The following is a 10,110-nucleotide window of genomic DNA, read 5'->3' as shown; positions in this document are numbered from 1 at the left end:
TTTTTTTTTTTAGTAGAGACGGAGTTTCACCGGGTTAGCCAGGATGGTCTCCATCTCCTGACCTCGTGATCCGCCTGCCTCGGCCTCCCAAAGTGCATTTTGCAAATCTTTAAAACTTTAAGTTAGCTGATTCTCAAGTCTGCTTCTATATTGAATCTTTAAGCCTTTTTTATGGCTGAGTAGTATTCCATAGTGTATCTGTACCACATTTTCTTTATCCAGTCCACCATAGATGGGCACATAGGTTGATTCCATGTCTTTGCTATTGTGAACAGGGCTGCAATGTACATACAAATGTATATGTCTTTTTGGCAGAAAATAAATCGCTTGGTAGAATGGTTTATTTTCCTTTGGGTGTATACTTAGCAATGAGATTGCTGGGCTGAATGGTAGTTCTAAGTTCTTTGCTATATCTCCAAACTGCTCTGTATTTTTAGTGAGACAAAGTTTTGCCATGTTGGCCAGGCTTGTCTCGAACTCCTGACCTTTTTAAATTGCTGACTCAAGTAAACCTCCCACCTCAGCCTCTAGGTGTCAGCCACTGCACCCTGCCTTGCTGGAGTCTTTAGGGTTTTCTAGGTATAGTATCATATTGTCAGCTAAGGGAGATAATTCGAGTCTTCATTTTCCTGTGTAGATGCCTTTTATTTTTTTCTCTTGCCTGATTGCTCTGGCTAGGACTTCTAACTATGTTGAATAGGAGTAGTGAGACTGGGCATCCTTGCCTTGTCCTTGTTCTTAGGGAAATGCTTCCAGCTTTTGCCCATTGAGTATGACGTGGTTTTGTCATAGAAGGCTCTTATTATTTTGAGGTATGTTCCTTTGGTGCCTAGTTTTTTGGGGGTTCTTATTATAAAGGGATGTTGGATTTTATCAAAAACTTTTCCTGCATCTGTTGAGATAATCATATGATTTTCATTTTTAACTCCATTTATATGATGAATCACATTCATTGATTGTGTATGTTGGACCAATCTTGCATCTCAGGAATAAAGCCTACTTGATTGTGGTGAATTAACTTTTTGATGTGCTGCTGGATTCAGTGTGCTAATACTTTGTTGAGGATTTTTGTATCTATGTTCATCATGGATATTGGCCTGTAAGTGTCTTTTCTCGTTGTGTCTTTGCCAGATTTTGATATCAGGGTGATGCTGGCTTCATAGAATGAGTTAGGTAGGAGTCCCTCCTCCTCAAATTTTTGGAATAGTTTCAGTAGAATTAGTACCAGCTCTTCTTTGTAAGTATGGTAGAATTCAGCTGTGAATCCATCTGGTCCAGGGCTTTTTTTGTTGGTAGGTTTTTAAATTGCTGATTCAATTTCAGAACTCGATATTAGTCTGTTCAGAGTTTCAATTTCTTCCAAATTCAATCTTGGAAGGTTGTGTGTTTCTAGGAATTCATCCATTTCCTCTAGATTTTCTGGTTTATATGCATAGAGGTGTTCATTACAGTCTCAGGATTTTATTTTTTATTTCAACAGTTCTTGGGGGAAAAACAGGATATTTTTTATTTCAATAGTTTTTGGAGAACAGATTTTTTTTGTTACATGGATAAGTTCTTTAGTGGTAATTCCTGAGATTTTGGTGCACCTGTCACCTGAGCAGCACATACTGTACCCAATGTATAGTCTTTAATCCGTCGCCACACTTCCCCTTTCCCCCTAAGTCCCCAAAGTTCATTATATCATTCTAATGCCTTTGTATTCTCTGAGGATCTTTTGTATTTCTGTGGGATCGGTTGTAATGTCATTTTTGTAGTTTCTGGTTGTGCTTATTTGGATCTTCTCTCTTTTTTCTTTTTTAATCTACCTAGTTGTCTATCACTCTTGTTTATCCTTTTGAAAAACAAAGTTTTGGTTTTGTTGACCCTTTGTATGGATTTTGGGGTCTCAATTCCTTTAGTTCTGCTCTGATTTTAGTTATTTCTTTGCTTCTGCTAGCTTTGGGGTTAGTTGAATACTGTTAGAATATTCTTCATAGTAAGCTACAGTCTGGGACCTATAACTCTTATCCACTGCTCTGGACCTGTCTTTTAATCTAGATCAGTAGTTCTCACTGTGTGGTTATAGTACCAGCAGCATCAGCACCTCCTGGGAGCTTATTAGCAATCCAGATTCTCAGGCCCCACCCCAGAGCTAGTGAATCAGAAACTTTGGGGATGGGGTCGGCAGTCTGCATTTTAATAAGCCCTCCTGGTGATTCCGAGACTTGCTGAAGTTTGAGAACCACTGTTCTGTACACAGTTTCTCAAACCCTCTGTGGTAAAGGATCCTCCCACCTCCATCCTTGCTGGCCATGAACTCGATGTCACCACAGCATTAAATTGCTTTAAAAGTGTCCAAACGGCCAGGCGCGGTGGCTCACGCTGTAATCCCAGCACTTTGGGAGGCCTAGGCGAGTGGATCACTTGAGGTCAGGAGTTCGAGACCAGCCTGACCAACGTGGTGAAACCCTGTCTCGACTAAAAATACAAAAAATTAGCCAGCTGTGGTGGCACATGCCTGTAATCCCGGTTATTCTGGAGGCTGAGGCAGGAGAATCGCCTGAACCTGGAAAGAGGAGGTTACAGCAAGCTGAGATCGCATCATTGCACTCCAGCCTGGGCAACAATAGTAAAACTCCATCTCAAAAAAAAAAAAAAAAAAAAAAAAGCATCAAAATTCTCTCAATTTCTTATCCCATGGAAGATCATTAACAAACAGTTCAGAAGATGAGCACTTGTCCCTGGACCACAACTTGAGTGGCAGTGCTCCACATCTGCACTTCTCAAACTTAATGTGGGCATAAGTCACCTGGGGATCTTGTAAAGGATGCTGTAAGGGATTCACTACATCTGGGAGGGACCTGAAATTTTGTATTTCTAAGTGCCCGGGGGATATTGATGCTGCTAGTCCATGGACTACACTTAGAATAGCAAGCTCTAGACTAGAGCAGTGCAGAATACATCTGATATCTTTTCTCATGAGTGTCTATGTAATATTTGAAGCTAATCATCATCCGCCCATTCTCCAAGCTTCTTCTCTAGGCTAAATATGACCAGTTCTCTCAACTCTTCCATGTCCGCGATATTTCCAGATCTGCTCCCCGCACCTTACAGGCTGGCCCTACAGATGCTATCTGTTCTCTGCCCCTAAGCCAATGCCTATTCTTCTCTTTTCTTATTCTTCCTCCCCACCCTCCCAGCATTTGTAGCTGTTTTGCTCAGTGTTTCCTGGGCTTGCTCCAGCCCTTGGGGGATTTTCAGATGGCTCAGGCTTCTGGGAAGCTCTTGCAGCTGGAGGAAGGAAATTATCCCAGAGCTGGACAGTGGAATGTGCATCTGCCTAACCTGGACTCTTGCCCCGGTGTGCCTCCTGCTCTCACTGATCTCTCAGAGGACCCCTGCCTGCCCCATCCAGAGTCACCTCATTTTGACTCAAGTCACCTGTGCTTTCCTTCCTCCACTCACTCCTTAAAGCATCCTGGGGAACTTAAGGGGAAAGGAGGATAGCATAGAGAGGTGAGAGGGGCTCTTTGTTTGCTCTGGAGAGGGGCTTCTGATGAGGTCAAGACCCTTCTCAAGGATGCCCCATCTCCACTAACCCAATGTTTCTTCTTTCATCTCTCAGGACTGCTCAAAGCCAAGCTCAGTCCCTGAAAGTCAGTCTCGAGCCAAGGCTTTGTTTTCAGAAGTTCTTATAAAATGTCTTTTCTGGGAAGGCGTGATGGGATTGAGCCTTTCCAGAAAGACTTGCGTCTCACTCCTTAACATCTCAGCAAGGATTCATCTGTCAAATTAGTGAATAATTTGCCTACCCCAGAGGGCATAAAACTCATAGGTAGATAACTTAAAAGAAGGATACACAGTTTTACAGAGAAATGAAGACTTAAATAGATTAGAAGTTCCATTTCATCACCCTGAATGTTGGCTTTTCTGACATTTCCATACATTTTCACATGGTTATGATTAGTATGAGTATATTAATGTAGACTTCTTTCATTTAACTTCTTTTAGTATGCATTAATATATACATCTCAAGGCAGTCAAATGTGTTGTGCACTTTTGCCCTTTAGCAGGTACATAACCCTCCAAGTAATCCTAGAGTAGCATGGTGGTTGTAAACTCAGGCCCCAACACTTACTAGGTGTGTCACGCTGAGCAAATTTTTAACCTCTCTGAGCCGAACGTGTAAAATGAGGATAAAATAAGAATGCACAGCATAAAGGTTTTGTGAGAATTAAATAAGCTGAGGCATGCGAAAACTCCTAAAACAGCACCTAGCACCCAATAAGCACCCAATTAACTTTAGCTGCTATAATGATAATTATTACCATAGCATATTCAGGCAGTCATCTGTTTCTAAGCATTTTAGGTTATTTGCAGTTATTTTGTTATTATAAAAAAGTTGCTGTGAACCTTCGTCCTTTCTGGCAGCCATGTAAGGATTGCCTTGTCTCCTAGAAGATATTAAGATGATAATGAGAATGCCAAGATAATATGAGAAGAGAATGATTACAATAAGCAAAGGGCTCAGAAAGGAAGCATTTGCTAGGGAAGGAAGAGAGCAAGTGAGGCAGGTCAGACGAATTTGGGATATCTTTGAGAGGAAGGCACTTCAAATTCTTGTCATTTATTTCACTACGGTGCTCTCTCTGCTGGGAACAGCTTGATATGCTTTGGCTCTGTGTCCCCACCCAAATCTCATCTTGAATTGTAGCTCCCATAATTCCCACGTGTTGTGGGAGGGACCCGGTGGGAGATAATTGGATCATGGGAGCAGGTTTCCCCAGTACTGTTCTCGCGGTGGTGAATAAGTCTCACGAGATCTGATGGTTTTATCAGGAGTTTCCGCTTTGGCGTCTTCATTCTCTCTTTGCCTGCTGCCATCCACGTAAGGGGGGACTTGCTCCTCTTTGCCTTCCACCATAATTGTGAGGCTTCCTCAGCCACGTGGAACTGTAAGTTCAATTAAGCCTCTTTCTTTTGTAAATTGCCCACTCTCCGGTATGTCTTTATCAGCAGCATGTAAACAGACTAATACACAGCTCTTGGCACATCATAGGTCCTCTGTCAACTCCTGGTTGAATGGATGAGTTGTCTGCTAGCTTCAGCAGGAGCCGCCAACCTGCTGTGGGCGGCCCTGGGTCCGGATCCCAGCCATGTCCAGATTTTTCGAGTCCAGATGTTTTGTCTGGCGCCACCCGAATCTCTCCTTCCTGAGTCATGGGACGAGAAACTCCTGGCTGGGGGCAGTGGCTGTGAGCAATGGTCTCTTTCTCCTCCTGTCAGCAGTGAGAGGCCTCACATGGAATTTGGGTCATGGGGGTGGGGGTGGGGAATGATATTCATTAAGAGAAGTTGGACTCTTAGCAGGAATTGAAGGACGAGAGGTGTCTGCTGGGTCTGAGTGCCCGCTGGTTTAACAGCAAGGGAAGAAAGATATAGCCTGCATCTTAGAATCTTAGCAGCACTGTCTCTTTCATGGGAAAAGGACGAGTGAGGATAAGTATAGAAGAGGGGGAAGTGCCTATTGGCATTCCTAGATAGCTTACTTTGGGGGTGGGGGGCATTTGCAGCCATCGTGTGGTTTTGTCTACACAATGATCCAATGGGAAGGCGTGACCAGCTGAAATTTAGAAGTGAGAAATAGACTCAGTGCAGTCTGGTAAGCCCTCATCATGGTATTCCTTGTCTCTTTCCACACTGTTTCTTCTGGGAATAGGAACTTGACCTAGTAGTGGGAGGGGTAAGAAACACCCCTCTTGACTCTCAGTTCACGCAGTCTGGGTGGAGCTGCTTCCACCCAAAGCTTCAGAGGTGGGCTCATGAATCAGATCTGGTTCATCAAAGTACCACATCTTCCTACCACCTCCTGACCAGGGGCACTTGATCATGCTAGGCAATTAGAGCCTATGAGAATCAGCCCTAGGGTTTTTGCTGGAACTATCTTTAGGCTCCTAAGATTTTTAAGATATAGGTTAGAGGCCTGGCCATTTTGTCATCCTAAAGGGGTCACCTTCTTGGGAACAAAGTTAATTTAGAGGAAAGTAGAACTGAGAGAAAGAAAGAGAGAAGGGATTAAGAAATTGTCTTAAAACCCAGATCTAACCATGAATCCGTGGATTGAGTCAGCCTGAAGATTGAGTACCCTTGGAATTTTCATTTAGGTGAGCCAATACATTTTCCTTTTTTTTTTTCCCCCCCGAAAGACTTGTAGTTGACTTTCTGTTCCAGTTGAAGGAATTCTTATCATAGAGTATAGCAGTGAAGTTGAGACTTGGTCAGCGTAGTTTACACTTGTCTTTCTGCCTTCCCGCCCTTCCCTGCACTGTGTAGTATATAAATCCCTAGTCCTGAGAAGATTTCTCAATTTGCTACCTTGTGTAAGTTTACCTAGTTGGACTTGTGGGTGGTTAGGAAGGGTGGGTGACCCTACATATTCCAATATCTTTTTTAAAAAATTTATTTATTTAGAGACAGAGTCTCGCTCTATCACACAGGTTGAAGTGCACTGGTGCAATCTCTGCTCACTGCAACCTCCGCCTCCCAGGTTCAAGTGACTTTCCTGCCTCAGCCTCCTGAGTAGCTGGGACTACAGGCGTGTGCCACCACACCCAGCTAATTTTTGTATTTTTTAGGAGAGACGCGGTTTTGCCATGTTGGCCAGGCTGGTCTCGAACTCCTGACCTCAGGTGATCCACCTGCCTCGGCCTCCCAAAGTGCTGGGATTACAGGTGTGAGCCACTGCACCCAGCCTCCACGATTTTTATATACAGAGCTGCAGTTGTGTTTTTACTTGGATTTCACTGGGTCCACTCAGTAATGTGCTGGTAAATGTTTAACAAAGAAAGGAAAAAACCCTCTTCTGTGGTGCAAATATTCCAGCCACGGCTAATCCCAAGCTAACAACATAACAACACTGAATGCAGAGATGGAAAGAGGTACAAAGAGCACATGATTAGATAGTATTTTCACCATACAGATTTAATAGTTGTAGGTAACCTCAAGAGATTATAGATACAATGTAGTAAATAATTAAGAAGTTGTAAGTTTTGACTATTTAGTACCTTTCTTATTAATATAATTTATTTAATTGTAAGTTACATAATTTAATTTTGACAGCGTCTCTGTTTAACAACTGGCTCACAAAATTCCTGAAAATTTTGTAATTGGCTCTTCTGAGTTGAAATGAGCTAGTTCTAGGCCACCACTGATCTCACTTAGTGCCAGGTGGAAATGATTGTTTCTTCAAGAGTTAGGAGTGTAAGCTCTGGCTTGAATTAAAGAGACCTGAGGCCGGGCACAGTGGCTCACGCCTGTAATCCCAGCACTTTGGGAGGCCAAGACAGGCGGATCATGAGGTCAGGAGATCAAGACTGTCCTGGCTAACATGGTGAAACCCTGTCTCTACTAAAAATATAAAAAATTAGCCGGGCGTGGTGGCGGGTGGCTGTAGTCCCAGCTACTTGGGAGGCTGAGGCAGGAGAATGGCGTGAACCCGGAAGGCGGAGCTTGCAGTGAGCTGAGATCACACCACTGCACTCCAGCCTGGGCGACAGAGCAAGACTCCATCTCAAAAAAAAAGAGACCTGAAAGTAATCTTAAAAGCTTGATTTTGGTGAAGGTCAGTGCCAAGTTGAAGTGTGCAATGAAACTGAATACATTACTGTCTACTGAATGGAATTTATGACCTGAAGATATTCACAAATAGCTGTGAGGTAGCACTCTTACCTTGCATGGCAGCTGGTCCTGCTCTGTAGAAGGGGCTATAAAGCAGTAAAATAGATGGGTAGGGCAGGAGTCTTGTATCAGGCAAGTTGAACCTGTGGAAAACAGATAGCACATCTGTATTAGTCTGTTCCCCCACTGTTACAAAGAACTACCTGAGACAAGGTAATTTATAAAGAGGTTTAGTTAGTTCATGTTTCTGCGGGCTGTACAGGTTCTGGGGAAGCCTCAGGAAACTTACAATCATGGCAGAAGGCAAGGGGAAGCAGGTAATGTCTTACATGACTGAAGCAGGAGGAAAAGAGAGGAGTGGGAGGTGCTACACATTTTTAAACAACCAGATATCTTGAGAACTCACTATCACAAGAACAGCAAGGGGGGAAAATCCACCTCCATGATCCAATCACCTCCCATTAGGCCCCTCCTCCAACACTGGCGATTACAATTTGACATGAGATTTGGGCGGGGACACAAATCCAAACCATGTCAACATCCAAATTAGCATAATATGAGGACTGTTTGAGGAACAGACTCTCTACAAAGCTGTGGGCAGGTATAGAAAAACCACAGAGATAGAGTAGAATTCCAGGTCTATTAACAGGGCTTCATTACCTTCCCCAGGCCTGAAAAGAGGTACAAGCTGGGGGTAAGAGGGACTTGGTTACCAGAACCTGGAGACAGAAGGGTTGGGGGACTGGGATACCTGACGTGGAATGGGATTTTGGACTACAGGGAGAGACGGGGAATAAATACTGCTCTCAATGTCCTTCGCTCTGCTCTTCTATCCCAGCTCCTCATTGGCTAGGCCCACCCAAAGGCCAGGGCAAGGGATTCCACTGATGTCAACCTCTTGGGGGCCTTGAGCACGTTGGAGAAAGGTGGAAAGGGTTTCAAGGGTCAAATGGCATCTTGAGTATCCTGTCGTGGAGTGCACGTCCTGTCCTGTGTTGGGCTAGAGAAAGGGCCAGGGAACCTTGCTTTTGGAATTGCTACGGGCCACCTTCATCCCAGAAACGTTTAGGATCTGGTCACCTGTTCCTGTGAAGGGCAGGAGGCTATTTGTGTAGGTGTACTGCTTCTCCCCTGGGACCAATACTTCTCTTCCAGCCTGGCAGAGTCTTCTAGGATGAGGAGCATGAGGTTTGGGGAGAGACCCTTGGCCATGTCATACTCTTTACTGCCAAGGCCATCACTAGGGACCACTCTTTGCCTGTCCAGTGAGTCTTAGCCCTCCATCTCAAGATTCTGTAAGGTCCTTTTCTGTGGATACTCAGTTGGGGAAGCCCTGGTCTGGGAGCCAAAAGACCTGGGATATCTGATTCTGATGCTATATCTTGAGGGGTTACCAGATCCTATCACTAACTTGGATTTCTGTCATTTGCAAAACCAGTGGGCTGTTCCAGATGAACATGATTCCCAGTGACATCTCTGACTCTGAGTAGCTAATCCAAGATTTTATGAGTTTCATCTCTAGGTCATTTGTATAATGAAAAGCATGCCTTTCCACAGCCAGGAGGTGGCAGCAAAGCTCTGTTTTGAAGGGGGCGTTGGGCCAGGGTAGGCACTGCTCTCCAATTCCCTAGAGCTGAAAGTTCAGGTTTGGAGGCTAGGTTTTACTCCTGAATAACAACAATAACAGCATTATTATTTTCATTATTGTTAGTAAAATAGAAGCAACAGTGCCATCTTCAATTTGGGCAATGCTGCATAGTTGAAGAAACGTTTTTTGTGCATTGCATGGGAACCTTTTAACAATTGCATCCTGTAGGTAGGTAATGCCAGGACTTTTAGCCCCATGTTGAGGCTCAGGAACATTTCTTGACTTGTCCAAGGCCCTCTGGAAAGTATTGACATGCCAGGATAGGAACCCAAGCTTTCTTGCTTTTGTTCTAGTTCTGTGCATGCCCTGTCTTATGGTGTGGAAGACCCAAGGCAAGGTCCCCTCTACCTCCTTTTCAATTCTGCAAGAGAGTAGGAGGGTCCAGAGGTACCCAGCTCAGCCTGAGGGCTTAAGACTGGTTTCCCGCTGCCAGATGAAATTTGACATATACATGCTGGGAAAGAAAACTCAGCACACAAACCTCAGCTTCACTCTCTTCTCTTTCTTCTAGTCCCCAGAAAAGAAAAAAGATATTTATCTTTAGTTACTTACCATCAGGGAGTAACTGGTGTCTCTCTTATTCCTTCATTAATTCATTCCTTCAATAATCAGAGTTCTGATTAAGTATAAGACACTGTTACGTACTGTGAAGGATATAGGAATATTCTTTCTCTTCTGACTCATAAATCCGGGGGTCAGGAGCTGGGATATGGGAGCCAGGTAAGCACACAGCTCCTTGGAGGTATCTTTTTTTTTTTTTTTTGAGATGGAGTCTCGCTCTGTCGCCCAGGCTGGAATGCAGT

Source organism: Colobus angolensis, unplaced genomic scaffold, assembly GCF_000951035.1.
Source record: "Colobus angolensis palliatus isolate OR3802 unplaced genomic scaffold, Cang.pa_1.0 Scaffold125, whole genome shotgun sequence".
NCBI lineage: Eukaryota > Metazoa > Chordata > Mammalia > Primates > Cercopithecidae > Colobus > Colobus angolensis.
Note: the sequence above shows the minus strand (reverse complement) of the source record.